General features: G+C 47.2%; 1 long non-coding RNA gene and 1 pseudogene across 1 annotated transcript; both read right to left on the minus strand.

Moving 5' to 3' along the window:
* Positions 1-2,862: 2,862 nt before the first annotated feature.
* LOC129050264 (uncharacterized) lies at positions 2,863-6,218 on the minus strand. Its single transcript, XR_008513875.2, has 3 exons — positions 5,918-6,218; positions 4,084-4,205; positions 2,863-3,355 (listed from the first exon to the last, which is right to left on the minus strand). It is a non-coding gene; the product is annotated as an uncharacterized LOC129050264 (long non-coding RNA).
* Positions 6,219-8,029: 1,811 nt separating this feature from the next.
* Positions 8,030-16,602, minus strand: LOC100453110 (protein WWC3-like; annotated as a pseudogene).
* Between the last annotated feature and the right edge of the window lie 4,494 nt (positions 16,603-21,096).

Consider the following 21,096-nt stretch of genomic DNA (forward strand, 5'->3'; position numbering starts at 1 on the left):
ACTAATTTTTGTATTTTTAGTAGAGATGGGGTTTCACCATGTTGGCCAGGCTGGTCTCAAACTCCTGACCTCAAGTAATCCGCCCGCCTCGGCCTCCAAAAGTGCTGGGATTATAGGCCTGACCCACCGGGCCTGGCCCTGTGTTTTGTTTTATGTACATTTCTATATGTGTTCTATTTCAAATAAACTAAATATTAAAACAAGGAATAACTGATAGCTATGCACAATCAAAGGCATTTAAATTTCACCCTCACAAATAATTTTTTTTTTTTAAGCAGGGTCTCACTCTGTTCCCCAGGCTGGAGTGCAGTGGCACCACCTTGGTTCATTGCAGTCTTGACCTCCCAGGCCCAAGCGGTCCTTCTACCTCAGCCTCCCGAGTAGCTGGGACTACAGGTGCACTCCACCACACACGCCTAATTTTTGTATTTTTGGTAAAGATGGGGTTTCACCATGTTGGCCAGGCTGATCTTGAACTTCTGGGATCAAGGAATCCACCAACCTTGCTTTCCAAAGTGCTGGCATTACAGGCGTGAGCCACTGTACCCGGCCGAGAATTGCTTCTTCTCTTTACCTAAGTAGAGACCTCTGCAGAAACACTGGGAGATCTTTGGAGAGGGGAGATTTTTCAAATAAGAAATTTAATACTTGGCCGGGCGTTGTGGCTCACCCCTGTAATCCCAGCACTTTGGGAGGCTGAGGCGGATAGATCACAGAGTCAGGAGATCAAGACCATCCTGGCTAATATGGTGAAACCCCATCTCTACTAAAAAATTATAAAAAATTAGCCGGGCATCGTGGCAGGCGCCTGTAGTCCCAGCTACTTGGGAGGCTGAGGCAGGAGAATGACGTGAACCTGGGAGGCGGAGCTTGCAGTGAGCAGACATCAGGCCACTGCACTCCAGCCTGGGTGACACAGCAAGACTCCATCTCAAAAAAAAAAAAAAAATTAATACTTTGGGAGGCCGAGGTGGGCAGATCGTGAGGTCAGGAGATCGAGACCATCCTGGCTAACACGGTGAAACCCCATCTCTACTAAAAACACAAAAAATTAGCCGGGCATGGTGGCAGGCGCCTGTAGTCCCGGCTATTCAGGAGGCTGAGGCAGGAGAATGGTGTGAACCCGGGAGGCAGAGCTTGCAGTGAGCTGAGATCGTGCCACTGCACTCCAGCCTAGGCGACAGAGTGAGACTCCTTCTCAAAAAAAAAAAAAAGTAAGCAGAAACATCATCAGAAGCAGTTGATAAGAATTCCAGGGAGTCCTCTAGGAATAAAGAGGCATTCTGAGGGATGGCTTTTTAAAATGTTTCCTCTAAAGTCATCTGTCTCATTAACAACGAGTATTGCCTAGAAGGATCTCCTTTTATTTATTTATTTATTTTCTGAGATGGGGTGTCGCTCTGTCACCCAGGCTGGTTTGCGGTGGTGTGATCTCGGCTCACTGCAACCTTCGCCTCCCAGGATCAAATGATTCTCCTGCCTCAGCCTCCCGAGTAGCTGAGATTACAGGCACCTGCCACCAGGCCCAGCTAATTTTGTATTTTCAGTAGTGACAGGGTTTCACTGTGTTGGCCAGGCTGTTCTTGAACTCCTGACCTCAAGTGATCTGCCCGCCTTGGCCTCCCAAAGTGCTGGGATTACAGGCGTGAGACACTGTGCCCAGCCCAAGGCTCTCATTTTATAAACTGACATGATTTCTTTTTCTGTTATGAATGAACACTGTTCTGGTCCTTCAGTAAACCCATCACATACCATTAACCATGTCATCTATAGGTACTTTTTCTGCAGTGTTAATGTCGTCTTCATTATCACAATCACCCTGATTCAGATCAATGTCAGCTCTATCACCATGGGTGAACGAAGAAACCGGAGCCTCTGTCGATATTAAAAGCTTTCTTGTTATCCGCTTCTTCCAGCTTACTGACAAACTGAAGGTATATTTTTTGCATATGTAAGGATGTTACATATTTTTCTCACTTTCCTGAAGAAGCCATCAAAATCACCACCTTGTTCATTATCATCAGTGATACAGTTGAAGGTCAGAAGTTGTGCCAGGCATGCAGAGCTGTACCTTTAGTCACTGTGTTGCAGGCCCTGACAACTGCACATATGGCATCCTTCACTCCTTTTGAAACCCTTTCACACCCATACATCTATTCACAGCTGCCAGCGTATTGTTCAAGAAAGTGTTTTTATGTTTACTCTTCATCAATCTAGGGATTCCCTGGTCACATGGCAGTGAAGTCACACTTCAGGGAAAGCACACAGCATAAACATTATTTTTGAGAAAATTGCAGCTGCAGGATGAGCTGAAGAGTTTTAAGGAGGAACAGTCATCATCCAGTCCAGCTTCCCTGAAATAAGCACCAACTACTGCTACAAAATGTTTGTGAAACCAATCAGAAAAGATGTTCCTAGATATCCATGTCTTTCTGTTAGCATAATAATGAACTGGTAAGAAATTCATGCCTTTAGGGCAGGTGCAGTGGCTCAGGAGCTCGAGACCAGCCTGGCCAATATGGTGAAAGCCTGTCTCAAAAAAAAAAAAAAAAAAAAAAAAAAAATCAGGAGATGCTTTATCACCACAAATCTTTTTTATTTTTTATTTTTTTTTGAGAGATTTTTTTCACTCTTGTTGCCCAGGCTGGAGTACAATGACATGATCTCAGCTCACTGCAACCTCCGTCTCCTGGGTTCAACTGATTCTCCTGCCTCACCCTCCCGAGTAACTGGGATCACGGGCATGCGCCACCACGCCCAGCTAATTTTTGTATTTTTAGTAGAGACAGGGTTTCACCACATTGGCCAAGCTGGTCTCAAACTCTGGACCTCAGGCGATCTGCCTGCCTTGGCATCCCAAAGTGCTGGGATTGCAGGCATGGGCCACCATGCCCGACCCTAGCACCACAAATGTTTAAAATGTTAATATCATGATTTTTCAGAAATTTCTGCAACCAGCCTGTTGAATATTCACAGTTCCTTTCAATTTTCAGTTCATCATGATATATCTTTATTTCATGATTAGTGCACAGTAAGTTGCATGTGTTCACTGCATTGCTGATGGAGCCACTCTCAATACACAATGGAGATCTTCATTATTAGCTTCATGTGGTGTTTTTCTATATTTCATTAACTTCTGTTAATCACCTTCAGCACAGAACATCAACAGTTACCCTCCTGTTTCTTCATATCATACATGGTGGTCATTCTAACACCATACTCTTCTGTAAGATATTTCACACTTACACCACTGTCTAGTTTCTCCAAGAGCCTGACTTACTTTCTGCACTATACATAAACATAAATTCTTCCTCTTTTCTTATTACTCTTATCCATGGGGATATCTGCAGGCTTTCTGAAAAGTTCAACAAAAGATTTATACCACAAAGCAGGAAAAAAATTGTTTTTAATTTCAAAACACAATGAATAATGCAAGGAGGCTTTTGCCCCATGTGGGTTATTTTGGAAAACTTTCTGTTGGTGCATCCAGCCTGCACGTGTGCCATTTTATCACCTTTTATGGCTATAATTGCATGGGAAAATCTGGCCATGCACGTAAAAGATACATCTAAGCTGAAGGGAGCTGGAAGGATAGTTTTTCCCTGGGGGATGTTGAATAAACTGTGCTGTGTTCCTGTGTTCTGACTGACCCATTGCATGAGGTCAACTGTGGAATTTTCCACTTGTGGCATTATGTCAATATTCAAAAAGATTTTGATTTTGGAGCATTTTGGATTTTCAGATTAGGAATGCTCAACCTGCATTTTAAACAACATCTCTGTGGATTATGTAGGATATCAGAATGACATTTCAACAGAATATTATATAATTGGCACTACCATGTGAATTTCAAAACCACTTTATAAGCACTTCATCAATTTAGTGTCATATGGTTGTATTATTGTCTCATGCTAAAAAACTGAGAACTGTACATCTAAACAGAATTATCAAAAAATATAACAGACACGGGAGGCCAAGGTGAGCAGATGGTTTGAGCCCAGAAGTTCAAGAACAGCCTGGGCAACAAAGTGAGACCATGCCTCTACTGAACATAAATAAATAGCTGCCTGTGGTGGCACACACCTGTGGTCCCAGCTACATGGGAGACTGAAGCAGGAGGATGGCTTCAGCCCAGGAGATAGGGGCTGCAGTGAGCCAAGACAGTGCCACCGCACTCAAGCCTGAATGACACAGCGAAACCCTATCTGTAAAAACAAAATAATAATAATATATATAATTGATTATATGTCATTAGCTCTATAAGATAAAAGTATATGTCATGTAGGCAAAATGCAGGAGAATAAGATTTAATATATATGCAATTGCTTTATGGATCAAAAGAAAAGAAAAAAATTGAAAGATTAAAAATGGAATTTTGGGTATGGCCTTTAAAAAATCTTGTTACAGGTCGGGCACAGTGGCTCATGCCTGAAATCTCAGCACTTTGGGAGGCCAAGGTGGGCAGATCACCTGAGGCCAGGAGTTCGAGACCAGCCTGGCCAATATGGAAAAACCCCATCTCTACTAAAAATACAAAAATTGTGTAGTGGCGCACACCTGTAGGCCCAGCTACTCAGGAGGGTGAGGTAGGAGAATTGCTTGAACCCCTCAAGATCACACCACTGAACTTTAGCCTCCATCTCAAAAAAAAAAATAGCAAAATCTTATCATGTTTTATGATCAAAATATCAAAGTATATATTTTTCTTCAAAGTAATGATGAAAACAGCTAGGCAAAGTGGCCCACGCCTGTAATCCAAGTACTTTCGGAGGCACAGGCAGGAGGATTACTTGAGTCCAGGAGTTCAACACAAGCCTGGGGAACATGGCGAGACGCTGTCCCTACAAAAACTTAAAAAATTAGCCAGGTGTGGTGGGAAGCGCCTGTAGTCCCACTCAGCTATTTGGGAGGCTGAGGCAGGAGGATCACTTGAGCCCAGGAGTACGAGGCTGCAATGAGCTAGGATTGTGCCACTGCACTCCAGCCTGGACAACAGAACAAAACCCTGTCTCAAAGTGGGGGCAGGGTGGTGACTTACACAAACCCATCAAATTAGTTAAGTTTTCTTTTTTTTTTTGGAGATGGAGTCTCACTCTGTCGCCCAGGCTGGAGTGCAGTGGTGCGATCTCGGCTCACCGCAAGCTCCGCCTCCCAGGTTCACGCCATTCTCCTGCCTCAGCCTCCCGAGTAGCTGGGACTACAGGTGCCCACCACTTTGCCCGGCTAATCTTTTTGTATTTTTAGTAGAGACGGGGTTTCACTGTGTTAGCCAGGATGGTCTTGATCTCCTGACCTCGTGATCTGCCCGTCTCAGCCTCCCAAAGTGCTGGGATTACAGGCGTGAGCCACCGCGCCTGACAAATTAGTTAATTATTGAGGTGGCAAGGTCATAATTCCATCCCAACGTCTCTCAAAACTCCCCATGAACACTGTTCATTAAAACAGGTCCCTATGCTGTCACATCATGCCCCTTAGCCCCCTCCATCACTACCCTCCTCACACAAATTGGATCTCAGTCCTAGACAGTCTCCTTCTTTTGTCTTCTTCTTGGCAGGTTCCACAGGCTGTGTCTTGTTGCGTTTCCTCTTTTTTTTTTTTTTGAGACGGAGTCTCGCTCTGTCGCCCAGGCTGGAGTGTAATGGCGTGATCTTGGCTCACTGCAACATCCACCTCCTGGGTTCAAGTGATTCTTGTGCCTCAGTCTCCCAAGTAGCTGGGACTACAGGCACATGCCACCACACCTGGCTAATTTTTTGTATTTTTAGTAGAGACGGGGTTTCACCATGTTGGCCCAGCTGGTCTTAAACTGCTGACCTCAGGTGATCTGCTCGCCTCAGCCTCCCAAAGTGCTGAGATTATAGGCTTGAGCCACCACAACTGGCCGCGTTTCCTCTTATAATTGCTGTTTCCACTCTACCTTTGGGGTTTGCTTCTCTCACAGAGTAACTTCTCAGACTAGGTTTCAATCCTCCAGCTCTCTATTTCCTTGCAGCTCACAATGAAACCAGCAGATAGCACAAAAGACTGGAAATTAAAGTGAGAAATTCTGTACTGGGTACATCTATTAGGTGACAGAGACCTTATGGCTCGTAAAACCTAAAATATTTACTATCTGGCACTTTAAGAAAAGTTTACCAACTCTTTTCCTAAATAAAAAATAGAGTAACATACTGAGGCTGAGGCACGAGAATCGCTTGAACCCAGGAGGCGGAGGTTGTAGTGAGCCGAGGCAGCTCCACTGCACTCCAGCCTGGGTGACAGAGCAAGACTCCATCTCAAAAAAATAAAAAATATATAAAAAGATGCATACATTGATTCTCCTTTTTGAGCTCCATCAGACTCAAGCCTTAGGCCCCCAGGGCCAGGGAGAAAGACTTCTTTCTAAAACCCAATCACCCAAAGGTGAAAGAAGCTAGAAAAATATCTTACCGCTCAAAAAATGAACAAAGTGTCAATGCATGAAAGGTTCAGTACGGAATCTTTTTGTGATTTCCAGTAACACAGGTGATTCTGTGTACGGAGAACAAAATAGTAAGACTGGCTTCAGACCTTTTGGTTAGAGGTTCAAACACCCCACTGTCGCTGGCTAGTGAATAATCCGACAGGCATGTGGAGATGCAGCGTACCCTCCTCTCCAACCTCTTGGCACTGTCTTCTCAAAGAGTCACTGCTGCAAGTAAGGGACACATACAGGGTCAGGAAATGACAGCACCGGGTACCGGGGTCCTTGACGCTGGAGCACACACTTTGTCACTGAGTGTTCCAGAGACTCACTGGGACACACACACGGAGACTTGCTGCACTCTAGTTGTTTTTCACATTGGAAAATTGAAGAAATGAACTTCTGGCTACCTCTTGGATTCATAAATCTATTTCCACCCCCTTAATGAACACACGAACATAAGATGATGGTGAGAAGCCCCTCAAATGGCACTTTCTGAAAGCCGCGCACACCCACGAGACACGAAAGCAGCATTAGCCTGATGGGAACAGCAGTGGCGCTCGCCAAGAGGTCATGGTTTTCACTGCCTTCTTTATGCTGTCGGATATTTCCCATGTTTTATACAACAAATACTGCTTTTATACTCAAGAAAAAAACATTTTAGTTATCCAAATAAACGCTGGAAAAATTAGCAACCTTCAAAGCAGAGGACACAGTTGAACCCACACTCATCCTCTGAAAACACCACCTGGGAGGCCTGCGGCCCCGGGGGAGGAAGCTGGGGCTCAAGCCTGGCCATCTCAGTGACCGCAGGCAGGAGCCTTCCAGCCGCCCTTCTGGGTTAGCACGCTGCTATTCCTGGCACGCTTATTTTTATCTTTCACATCAATTTTATTCAAGAGCCAAAAATAGCCATTGAAATGTTTCCTTTTAACATTTCATCAGCCATTTCTACCCATTTCCTCATAGCAATAAGTTCCTTTTAACAAAACCAATACAAACGTGTATATAATCTTCCCACGCTAAATGCACCTGTGAGCCCAGGAGTCTGCTTTCTGGAGGGGCGCACTCGGCTGGAACACGGAATCAAATTGGAAGCCCCAGCTGGGCACTCCATCGTCACTCAAAGCCAGCTCCCGCTTTCATCTCTGCACTTTTCTTTGGCTGAGTTCTAGAAATGGAAAGGGTTGACCTTTGTGCCTTCCTAAACTGACTCCACTGGCGACCATCTCTCCTTTCAACCAAACTATCATCCACGCCAATGAAATACGAACATGTTTAACAGCACACGGAGCACATGGGGCTGTGGCCTTTGGCCTCGCGAGGTCAAGTGGAGGCCGAGTGAATCTTCCAAAGATCCGCCATGCCACATCCGGGGAATTCGCTGCTTCTCCCCCATCAGCCAGGGCTGGAAGCTGGCCTCCATCCTGGGGTGGCTGGAGTCACTGCCTCTCAGACAGATCAGGACTCCAGACGCCAGCTCTTCTCTTTATCCCCGCCACGTGGAAGGACCCAAACACCTGGCCCTAAACTGCAAATGGAAGCACCCCCATCCACTGCATCAACCCCCAGCAAAGGAAACCACCACTACCATTTGCATTCCCAGCCCTGACACGCATGGTCCCCAGACTCAGCTGTAGATGCCTGAAAGGAAATAGCACCAGGTAACGAGCCTAAGCACCTGCAACCACCCTAGCCCAAGGCACAAGTCTGGCCACATTTCTCTCTCATCATCGCCATAGAAGTCAATGCAGAGAGGAAAGAAATGAAGGAGCTAATCCTCGAAGCCCAGGCTGAGTCACTGGACCCACAGGGTGTGTGGAAGTAGGAATTGCCAGGAGGAAGTCCCATCGGCAACTGCCCCGGCTGAGAAAAAGCACAGACTCTACGCTCCACACCCAGGACGCCTGCCCTGGGGCTTCAAGGGACAGAGGTGGGCCCTCACGAGCAGTGCCAGGGAGAGAAGGGTCAAATCTTCCCCATGTTCATGTGAAAATCTCTTTACTCCCTTTTCATCATTCAAGACAGACGGACACTAAGAGCCAAGGACGTGAACACTGCTTGGTAAAAAGGAAGAAAATATAGTAAAACCACAGCATAGCAAAGCTGCCAGGTGGCATAGGACAGCAATGAACGCCATTACATTCCAGAAACAAACACATACAGGGAATAAACAGTGAAAGTGTCTAGGAAAGTTCTTAAACAGCTTTTGTAGCCACCATGAATATTAACAATGCGATAATGATAAGGCCAATTGCTAAGTTGTGTTGAAGCGCAGCTATAAGATAACCCTCGTTGGCCACACCCCAGCCATCCTGAACACATCCATCCACAGCACAAAGGTATGCCTGGGGCTTGAGCAACAACACTGAGCAAGGGGACTCCCAAGGCCACTTACAGTGAGCACTTCTGTCGAGCCACATGAGAACAGATAAAAAAAAAAAAAGCACAAAGTGGAAACACTGCAGAATTTAAGCCAACAACATTAAATGGAGTATCAGTATCATAAAAACATCAATATGAGCAAAGTCAAGATTTTTACAGGTTTTGATTAGCTAATACTAATGGGTAGATGAAAATAGATAAGTATTTCATAATCACAACACATTTGACTTTTTAAAATCCAGGGAAGACAAAACTGTAACAAAAACGTAAATAGCATGAAAGACCACAGTGTATTGCCCCACTCCTTTGACCTGCCTTCTGTTTCCTCCAATTGATTGAAAACACAAGGAAAAAATCATTCAGAGGCTGGTTTGCAAGTTTGGACAACCTTGATTTTTATCTCACAAAAATTTTGTCTTATTAAGACTTGCTGGGGGACGAACTTAGACCGCAATGTTCCCAGCACAGCTGATACATGATGGGGCAGGGGAGGCGAGGAGCCCCCCAGTGTCCATGCCTGAAGCTGGCTACACAACCCGGCCCTCTGGGGACACCCAGCAGGGTCAAGTATGTCAAGTTTCTAAGGACACAAATAAATGTGTCCTTGGAACAACATAATATATATGTGTCCTTGAAACAATGTAATAGATGTAACGTATAAAACTACCACCAGATGGCAGTATCATAAAAAGCTACCACTAGTCGGCAGTGTCACCCAAGAAACCACCACCGATGTCATATAAGAGTCTACCACCAGATGGCAGTGTCACTCGGGAATTTATCGGCGGTGTCATATAAGAATCTGCCACCAGATGGCAGTGCCATACAAGAATTCATCACCAATGTCATATAAGAATCCGCCACCAGATGGCAGTGCCGTGCAAGAATTCATCACCAATGTCATATACGAATCCGCCACAAGATGGCAGTGCCATACAAGAATTCATCATCAATGCCATATATGAATCCGCCACAAGATGGCAGTGTAATACAAGTAATAATCACGAATGACATATGACTCCACCACGAGATGGCAGTGTCTACACACGTAAGCAAATACTTCCCAGTCTGAGAAATTTCGACCATTATAGCATCTGCCACGGAAAGCAAAGGAAAAAATAAAGAAATCAGGATGTGAAATTAAGTCAGCGCTTCTCTCTCCCACTCTGTCTCTCCTCTGTCCCAAAGTGGCCCTTGGGCCTTGTGCAGATTTCATGCCTAACTAGACTGACATTCTGGACTCTCAATCCCTTAAGGAGAAGGTGGTGGGAGAGAGGAAGGAGACTAAGAAAAAAGTCCTAATTGGATATTTCCTTTTTGACTGAACGGAATAAACATGGAGCAATCAACGTGTGGTTATAAAGAGGAACAAAGCTAATGAAGGATACCTGCATGTATGGACTTCAGAAACAATATATCTGGGGATACCGAAGTGTGTTTGCAAACACAGGGGCAGACACCAAAATAGAGATACCAAAAAGCCATGGGGCAGTCTGAGGACATGATGGCCTCTGGTTACGCAGGTAAGTGCCAACAGACTACTATTTTATAGAGTGATGAACCTATCTATTGATCCACCAATCCATCTATCTCTTGGGTAACAGAATGGTGGTGAATGGAGGGGGTCACAGAGTTGACTGCATTCAAGGGTGGAAAAGGTGAGACTCAGTCCAGGTATGTGTTCAAGGTCACACAGCTAGAAGTGGACAGGGCAGGGAACAAAAGCTTGGTCTCCCAGGTGCTAGTTTGAAGCTGTTTCCACTACACCACACTGGATCTGCTCTCTAGTTTTATTTCTACCCTTTGAAGCATAAATACTCCATGGTATGTGACTAGGGTTTCTCAGCCTCAGCCCTCTTGACATTTGGGGCTGGACCATTCTCGAGGGGGAGGGGGTGCTGCCTTGTGCATGGTAGGGTGCTTAGCAGCATCCCTGGCCTACAGTCCCTACACTCGCCAGATGCCAGGAGCATCTCCCATCCCCTTGTTGTGACAACCAAAAATGTTTCCAGACATTGCCAAGTGTTCCCCAGGGGCAGGAGGCAAAAACACCCCTGGCTGAGATCCACTATGCTGCACAAATTATCTAGTGTTTGCCTCAATGGAACATTTAAAACATTTTTGCTGTGCAAATAAAAGTCAATTAAATGGGCTGAACTTCAGGAACGGGAGACCTTGTTCTTGATCCTCTTTAAAACCAAAGGAAGATAAAGTTGCCATGGGTGGCTCACAAAAGCACATGGGATCAATATTCCCTTCCATAGCAGTTTGGTCTTCCAAGCAGGCTACAAGCAGAAAGACCCCAGCTCCAAGGAGGAGCTGAACCAACACCATCTGAATGGATGAGGCTCCACGGAGCTCTGTGTTTTTCCATTTGAAGAACCACCAGAGCAACCAATTCAGTAGAAATGACTGATACTTACAGGCATGTCTTTTGAAATTACCCAATTATTTTCACTTCCACATTTGATAGAATTATGTTCTTGAAAACTATAAAAGATACAGAGATGTCAAAGCAACAAAAGAAGTCGAGATTTCCACTAGTTACAAGCAGACACCTGTTGGCATAATGGTCTCAGGCGGGCACACACTGACGGTTCCATCTCAGCAGGCATGCTGCAAAGGTCACGAAGGCCCTAATCCATCTCTAGCAGCCTCTGAATGTGGAAGACTGTGTGGTTCTTACCCTAGTTTTCAACAATTAAGTATTTTTTGAAAACAAGCCAAATACCTAGGAAAGACAACTTTGTCAACTTCAATGATCTTTCCCCAACACAGATCAGAAAGAGCAGGTGTGTGCTCTTCCCAATCACATCAATATTCCTAAACGTAGAGCTCACCATGGACCTGGAAAGCCAGCCGTCCTCACTCTGGACCCCATAGTTTCCTCCCTGGACATAACCCTTGCCCCGCAGGAGGCCGTGTCCACACTTACTTCCACCCAGGGGAGCGCCAGCTGGTGGGAGTCCTCGCTCGTGCGACCCTTCCCCATCCCCAGGGACCCCGTGTGGCTCAAGGGCCGCCACGCCTGGTAAGTCTTCGTCCCCCAAAGCTGAGGCGTGGGCCCACAGTGTGTCAAGGGTCCCCAGGCCTGGTCCCTCCCAGCTGTCCGCCAGCTGCGCCAGTGGCGAGTCCCGCCAGCAGGGAGGAAGGGCATGTCCAGGGGTGAGCTTGGGGGCAACAGCGAGGACAGGGAGGAGCGGGAGGACAGCGACGCCAGAGACTGGGGTGTGTCCGGGACCACCTCTGCTTGTGGAAGCCGGAGGGACCTGGGGGCTCTGAAAAGGGGGCATCTCACCCCAGCGCATTGAAGGGAATGAGGTGGAAGTGTAGAAGCTGGTTGCCCTCAGCGATGGGCTTCTCGTACTGCGGGAGGCCGTAGATGTCCATGAAGCTGACCGAGCTCAGGGAGCCCCAGCTGGAGGCCAGAGACCATGGCTGCTCTCCGAGGACACTGGCAGGGTGCTGGCACACAGGCTGAAATGAGACAGCATGGCCATCTGAGATGGCCGGGCAGCCACCCCTGCTCACCCTGTGAGCACGGAAAGAGTAGCAGAGAGCAGTCAAGTCGGCAACAGCAGAGACCCGTGCCCAAGTCCCAGTCCCAGTCCTGGCTGGAACACCTACTAGCCAGGTACACTTGCTTAAGCCATTCATCCCCTCTGGGCTCCCACGGGCTCACTGGGGCTGGGGTGAGAACAGTTCCCACCTCGGGCATTGTTAGGAGGAATATCTGAGAAAATGATACATCTAAGGCCCTTGACATTGCACTCTACCATATGGTAAGGGCTGAAGAATGTGCGCAGAGCCATTCTTGAGCAGCCAAATCTTACTAGCTTAAAAAATTCATATGCTTTAAAAAAAAACCCAAAAGAAAAATGTGCATGTGTATAGATGTACACCCCTGAAACTGTTAATTAGGTTACAAAATCCTTGAATACATTTGACTTCAGGCCTCTTACCCTGAAGCCAAATGTGGTTCTCTCCATATTCCTTGAGTCATACAGCAGTAGCATGTTAAATGTATAATGTATCCTTTCTGTGTTAACAACATTTCAGGTGAAGCTCCAGTAGGAGAAAAATAAGCTACAAGAAACGAGTTCATGTACCAGTCATTGGAACACTATGAACAAATACAGTTTTCTCTTTGAAAGTAACCTACCTTTTTAACTGGGACTGGAGGTAGGATGTTAAGCGGGTGGCTTCTTCCAGCTGCATAAGTAGACAATTCCTTTTTTCCTGAAGCAGAATCCTGTAGGTAAGAAAACAGTTGATGAGTACATTTCAAAAAACAGGGAGAATATTTTCATAACAAGACATTCCACTATCAATTCCCTCCAACTGAATCAGGTTGTGATGACCCCCCATTCTCAAAGCACCCAGCTCACAAGGGCCAAGATCACACATCCCTGGCACCCTGAGCAGGGCCTGCTACTCTGTGAAAGCACCAGGCACAGTGCACAGGGGAGGGGATGCCTGAGAAGAGGAGTGGGCATGGGGATGGGTCAATGTGTGGGTGGGTGGCTGGGTGGGTGAGCTACAGGTGGACAGATGGGCGGGCAGCTAGATGGGTGGGTGGCTGGATGGGTGGGTGGCTAGATGGATGGATGGGTGGGTGGGTGGCTGGATGGGTGGCTGGGAGGGTGGGTGGCTGGATGGGTGGGTGGATGGGTGGCTGGGTGGGTGGATGGGTGGCTGGGTGGGTGGCTGGGTGGGTGGCTGGATGGGTAGGTGGCTGGGTGGGTGGCTGGATGGGTAGGTGGCTGGGTGGGTGGCTGGATGGGTGGCTGTACGGGTGGCTGTACGGGTGGCTGGGTGGGTGGCTGGGGATGGCTGCTTGGATGGATAGGAGGAGGGTGAAGTGAGCAGAAGGACAGATAACTAGCAGATGAGCTCAAATGCAGAGCACGCAGTCATCTGTTCAAATTCCTTGGAACAAATCAGATTCCCTCATACTAGGCCACCTTCTAGACAAGAACAAATATCATTCTAAATTTATACAGTTAAAACATTAGAAGCAAATGAAACAAAATAGCAGCCGTTGCCATCTCCAGGTTATGGGGTTGGAGGTATTTTTGTTTTCCTTCCTTCTACTTTTTTCTACTTAGTAATTTTCTAGAATAAAATTTGTTCCTACTGCAGTAAGCCCACCACCTAGAATCGAGCCTACCATGGATAGGCACTCAATAAACAGTTGTTGGACAACTCCATGAATAAATATGTTCACCTCTAGAAGGAAACACTCCTGGTTTACAAATGGAAATGACACTGTGATGTGTGGCCACAGTAGGCCCCTTTAATACCTTCCTCATTCCACCAACAGGGAACGGGACATGCTGAAGGGGTTTGAAGAGCTTGGCTAGGTGGGAGTGAGAGGAAACCAGACACAGTGTGCAACAGCAGCCTGGGATTCAGAGAATCCCACCTGGCCGGTCACTCACAAGCTGTGTGGCCTTAGGCAAATGTCTCACCCTCTCTGAGCCCTTAGTTTCATTACCTGTAAAAATGGAGTCCACAATCTCCAGCTCAGGGAACTGATGCTGCATAGATAAAATAATGTACGTCAAATGACACGTGATCGACAAAGAGCTGCTATCACCCATAAAGGAAACAGATGTGCCACCAACTTAGGATAAGGAAGACAAACCAGTCTGAGTTTGTTTACAAGTTTCAACCACATGCCAGAAATTCTGATGAGCCTTTGTTTCTCTTGATGCAAACAAAATTCCAAATGGTGCCATGCAGAGGTCAGCTGGCGAGAGAGTACAAGCATCATCCTACATGGAGCCACGACACAACCCACTTTCAAGTTCAATATCATATATTGAAACCAATGCTTTCCAAAGCGTGATCCAAAGACCCCTGTGGATCCCTAAAACGCCTTCAGGGGTCCCATGAGGTCCCCTCCTTCCCAATGGCATTCAGTAGGCAGCTAGATGGTCTTCATGTGTTCTCTCAAAATGACCCCATCTCAACTGGCCAAATGCACCAAGGGCCAAAGCAGCTGCCTTCTAGCAAGCCAGATGCTAAAGAGATGGACAGCAAGGGCAAATAATACCACTCTTCTCACTATAGTTTTTTGTTTCAAAAAAGTTATCAGTCATAGAAATGTTACTAATATTAACACATAATAGGGTTTTTATTGTCTTTTTTTATTTGTGGAGATGGGGCCTTGCTCTGTTGTGCAGGCTGAAGTGCAGTGGTGTGATCAGAGCTCACTGCAACCTCCACCTCCCGGGCTCAAGCCATCTTCCCACCTCAGGCTCCCAAGTAGCTGGGACCACAGGCACGTGCCACCCCACCCAGCTAACTTTTGTATTTTTTGTAAAGAAGAGGTTTTGTCGTGTTGCCTAGGCTGGTCTCGAACTCCTGAACTAAAGTAATCCTCCTGCCTTGGCCTCCCAAAGTGCTGGGATTACAGGCGTGAGCCACTGTGCCTGGCCTATTGTTATCTTTAATAAATAAATATTTTAAAAATTCCCCAGGGCTAACTTCTAAATTAGTAAATACTGACAGATAAAAATCCACATAAACACTGACAGGTCCCTGGGTGGGGAAAAATGAAAAACAAAACCAAACAGTTAGAAAAAAGAACTTTAAAAAAACCAACACAAACAAAAGCTCTTTGGAATCCACTGCATTTTAACATTGGAAGGAGGTTCTGAGACCAAAATATTTGAGAACACGTGTAATAAACTCTTGAGTAGAATGTTCTAAGATTCCACTTACCTATGATATTTTAATTTTTAAGGAAAATGTTTTGATAGCTTGTACACATGAAAGTAATGTTTAAAAAGCAGTTCTGGGGCCAGGCGTGGTGGCTCACATCTGTAATCCCAACACTTTGGGAGGCCGAGGCGGGCAGATCACGAGGTCAGGAGATCGAGACCATCCTGGTTAACACAGTGAAACCTGTCTCTACCAAAAATACAAAAAATTAGCTGGGTGTGGTCATGGGTGCCTGTAGTCCCAGCTACTTGGGAGGCTGAGGCAGGAGAAAGGCATGAACCTGGGAGTCGGAGCTTGCAGTGAACCAATATTGTGCCACTGCACTCCAGCCTGGGCGACAGAGCGAGACTCTGTCTCAAAAAAAAAAAAAAAAAAAAAGCAATTCTGAAGTTCCACTGAGGGGCTTATAGAAAGGCACACTGCTTTGTATGCACTGCCTCATTCCTTACTGGTCTTTGGGTTGTATCCCTGCTTTTCAGATGAAGAAACTCATATAAAGTCGCTTGCCTCTGCTACACAAGTTCAAAGTTCGGTCAGGCTGGCTTGACCCTAAAGCCAAGGCACATTACCAACAAACAGGCATTTCCTTTACTACTGAAAAACATTTCCCCAATTTTCTGTGATACTCACATCCTATCTGATGCTTATCAAGGGCGATATCCTCAAAAACCCCATCTTTTTCAGAAGATGGGGAGCTGAGAGTTTTCAAAGGGAGTTTAAAAGTGAGTTCAAAATACATCCCTCATTGGGCTTTGGAGCTGTAACTTGGAACCCACTCTCACAAGCACCAGGACACTATTAAGTCACAGAGGACCCCAGGGGCAGAGATGACACCAGCAGAGCGTATCCAGTGGCAAACAGTGACCAGCCCCAGGAAGCGATTTGTTGTAGGGAATTTACCCAAGCCTGGTCCAAGGCTATTAACTTTTTTCTTAATGCTTTTCAGAAATTCTAACCCAACCTGAATTCTATTAGCTCAAATCCCAAATTAATAGAATCTAAATTGAGTTCCTACTGAAAACTGGCTCCACTCTTGAGTGACCAGGTAGAATTTCCAACCCATCGCTAAATCCATCAGCACATTCCAGCTCTGTTTTCACACAGATGACATACAGATACATTCATATGTACGGCTCGGTTTTAGACTGCCTTTAGTCATGACTTATTTTCAGATTGTTTTATCTGTAGTGAAAAAAGTTTTAGATCAAATTCCCCCCTTCTATCCAATACAACACATTTGTCATTATACAAATAGGTGCATTTTGGAGTGTGCAAGAGACAGTGCATCTGGATACAAGATCACACACAAGTGCCCATGAGTGCCACATGTGCAGTCTAATTTTATGCTGGTTATTCTGAAAGTTGCAGATGACTAAAAACGTAACTTCCTTACCAAACAGGGGCCACGCTGGCAATAACTGAGACATCTAAAAACTGGCTGGAAAATAAACTGCTAGAATAAGAGTCTTAGACATTTGCCTGACTTCTGTACTTATATTTTCAACAAAAAGAAAAGGGGTTACAGTTTCCTGGCAGAAAACTGGCCAGGGCCCAACTCCTAAAGCACATAGCCTTGTGTCTCCAATTCAAAGGAAACTAACTTCAAAGAATATTTACCACTGCTATGAAAAGGAGTAGAAAAGTAAGCTAACAGATTAAGAAAATATAAAGTCTAATTTACTGTCTTCATTTACTTTACATAAAGTACTTTATTGTAAAGATGCCATTAAATTATGACAAAGGAAAACGTGACTTCAGGTTCCGCAGAACCAAATTTTTGCTTTTTGATAGATCTTTCATTTTATAATCACCCCTATAATAAAAGCAGTCATCCTTGGAAAGAGGATTTCTCAGGATGACAGGCATCTTGCAATAGAGACGTGGGGTTCTCTGTTGAACATCAGCATCTTGTATAAATGCCTGCCACACACTAACATGAGCAAGCTAAAATAACAAAGGATATCACAAGCATTGACACAAGCCTTCCGAGAGATTATCTAGGGTATGTGTCCTTCACCTCAAGCCTGCTCCCTCAGCCCAGGAGATGTGCACCAGCTCCCTCCAGAGATGCCGGCTCTGAGCAGCTGGGAGGCCGCTGCACCTATCATCTGCCAGGGCGGGAGGCTTGAAGGAGGTGAGCATCTCTCTCTTTCTCCCCCCGGATGGCACCCCAGCCAGGCAAACACCTCCCATTTGCTGCTGATGACACTGCAGGTGAGACAGGAAGACTGGGCCCAGCTCTACAGCTGGCACAGCTCAGCCTTAAGGCGCCAACCTCACTCTCTCTGCACCTGGCCCACGCCAGTCTCCCAATGCTGCCAGCCTGTGCTGGGGGAAGCCTCCTACCATGTGGCCCCATACTTGCACACTGCAAGCACCCCTCCATTGAAGGGAGGCGGCGTGGAGAAATGGGCCCTTTGTGTACCGGCACAGAAGGCCCAGAGCTACAAGCGCCCCACCCCCATGAGATGTGCGTGCCAGTGCTTAGCACATGTGGATGTGCTTCTCCCACCAAGGTCATTTAGCGGCAGATTCAGGAAACACGCTTGGGGCGATTAGGTCCTGGTTGAGGCCTCTGAATCCCAGGACTCAGCACCTGGGCTGGTCTCATGTGAGGCCCCCATGAGTCAAAGCTGGTCTGGCTTTGCTGTCCCCACCCTTGAACCCAGGCATCGGGGCTAACACTGGCTCCATGGAGGGCTGCAGACTTGTACTCAGGGGCCACAGCACGTGTGTGCTGGATTTCCACATGTTGACAGCAGCCACAGTCAAAGGAGCGTGGGTGTGGGGCCCTGAGATGCAGGCGACATTTGTGGGGCCAAGTCCTCCCCCCTTCACAGAGAAGCAACAGCAACTCCCAGGTCCTCCTATGCAGAACACACATACAAGAATATCAGGGGTGGAACAGAAGGAAATGTTTAGCTGAAAACAAATGCAGCCGTGCAAGAGCACAGTAGAAAACTTCAGCTGCACAGTCCCTTTCACATTCAGATTCTCCTCGTGGTTGATTCTGGGTGAGGTGACAGGGCATGCCACCATCTCAGGCAAAATGAAATTCACCTGCCCAGGGCTCTGAGCTCAACTCTCCAGACACCACTGCTTCCCTGAGGCTGCCGTGAGCCCCTCGTGCCAAGCCACAGACTTGTCTCCTATGAAGATGACCCATGAACATCCAAGCATAAAGGACGCCAACAATACAGACACCCATTGTGAAACAGTAGGAGTAAGAGCATCTGAACAGATCCAATCATCCAAGCGTCTATTAGAGTCTCTGTGGAGCTGCTCATGTGAGCTCCGGGGGCGAGACTTTAACACGTGGGGGAGGGGCTGCTCTCCAAAGCCCAGCTGATAGCCACAGAGAAACTGCTGCTAAGTGTGGAAGGCAGGCCCAGCCTTTGACACAATCTGCAATCTCACACAGCAAGTGGAAACCAGGACACATGGCACACGAGGAAAGGCTGAACGACCCAGTGGCACCGAATACCAAAGCCACCATGCTGGCTTTGCTTGTCCTGCGTGGTGAAGGAGCCTCGGGACAGATGCACAACAGGTGGCCAGCTTCCCAATGCCAGAGAAGAGCAGGCTCTCCTGGTTAGAAATCAAAGTTGGAGAGGAAAGCAGTAGGTGGATTCCCACCATGCTCACCATGTCAGGAACAGGGAATTCTTCCCCCCATGCAACAGAGCTGCCCGGGCCGGAGTGGGACCACAGCCTGCTCAGGGCACTGTCCCACAAAGGCAGGTGAAAGCACCAAGCACAAACTTCGGGAAGGGTGGGGCATGGTGGGAGGTGGAGGTCACCCATCTTCCCTCACTCCTTCCCCCTTATCACCTCCTGCTTCAGAGCAGAGGCTCCAGAGACCCAGGGAGCAGAAGGCAGTGTCCCCCACTGCATGCCCCTCCTAGACCAGGGAACATCCAGGCAGGAGAAGCTCTGAGCGATCATCAGGAACACCCTTCAGCCACACACAAGCCACCCCGTGGAGTTTTTCCAGCAGGCTTTCCGCTGGAGGTCCTGTCCCCGCTGACCCATCTCTCCATGGCGCTTTGTGCAGAGGTGGCCTGTGCACATCACAGCTCCTCCTCCAGGCGCTCCCGCTCCTCCTCCAGCAGGGCCACATCTCCCGCGGAGCGGCGCTGTGCAATGATGAGCTGAAGCTCCTGCCGCAGGGCCTCCTTCTCCTTGATGAGCTGCAGCCGGTCCCTGTCAGCCTCGGCCGTGCCTGGCCGGGACTCATTGTCAAGCTGGGCCAGCTGCTGCTGGATGTTGGCGACTTTGCAAGAGAGACAGGGAGGAAACAAGGACATCAGCGGACTGAAAACGCCATCTTCACATCGTCTCCACGTTCCACACTGATTCTGTAAACTCCCTTTGCCAAATAAGTAGTGAAATGATTGCACCAAGTGACCCTTACACTTTAAAGGATTTGGAAACAATGTCCTAAAAAAATGGTGCAGAAATCTTTTCCTGAAGCTCCCTTAGCCTGACATTCGAGATGACAATAACCCCATCATGCCTGTTCCGAAGACCTGACAAAAAGGCCAGCAGCCCTCAACATGCCCATACTCTGGGCGGCTCAGACTCCTGGTTTCCTATATGAAACTGTCCCAGAGCAGGAGGGAGTCTGCTTGTTTCTTCTGCCCACCCTCATCAGTAGCTAAACAGCATGCTGGACCCCCAGAAGCGCTGCGGGCCTCCCGCCTCCTCAGCTGTGTCTAACTACTGTCAGCCGCTTTAGCAAAGTAACAAAGGAGAAATGCCCTCATCATCTGGCTTCCTGAAGGGAAGACCTTGGAAGCCCCATGCTCCATGTCTTCTGGTTCTGTGTGCTCCTCCCTGCACCAGAGCCCCTGGCCATACGTGAATTCAAAACACCTTGCAGAGAGCAAGTGGGCACTTGACAAAAGCTGAGTGCATTGAATAGTGAACAAACACGCCTGAAAATATGTGAGAGGACGAGAGGCAGCCCTGTGAGCGTGGATGCTGCTGAGAGATGACCTGGGTGGATGCAAAGTGCAACAATCCTCAAGGTGGAAAAACGGAGGCTCCTATCAGTTTCCGTGCCTCGAAATTTCCAAGTGCTTGCTTGGCAAACAGACTGCATTACTTTTTGTGTCATGAGGTGCTGTTGAATGCAGATTAAGTGAAACAGATGTGGCCTGTATTTTTAAAGCATCCTTTAAAAGTAAGAGTAGAATGTTTTAAACCCTTTAAGTAGGGTTAAAGAGGAGGGATATGTTTCCAGGGAGAAACTAGGAATGGCAAACTCAACCTGAACCCTGTGCTGTGGAGGCCATAGTTTGGCATACTCTCCCAAAAACAAAATCCAAAGGCTTCTCTGACATCACAAAGAGCTGTGAGAACAGGGAAGTGGCAGGCACACATGGCCCTATATCCTCCGAGGGAGATGCAGGGCAGAGGTGCTCCTGAGACTGACTCCTCCTGTGCCCGTGGTCCACGGCACTAACCAAGGCTGGCTTCCCACCTGCTGGGTCTAGACCTCAGAAGCCTTCTCTACACTATGAGCAATGTGGACATCC

Source organism: Pongo abelii, chromosome 16 (genome assembly GCF_028885655.2).
Source record: "Pongo abelii isolate AG06213 chromosome 16, NHGRI_mPonAbe1-v2.0_pri, whole genome shotgun sequence".
Classification (NCBI taxonomy): domain Eukaryota; kingdom Metazoa; phylum Chordata; class Mammalia; order Primates; family Hominidae; genus Pongo; species Pongo abelii.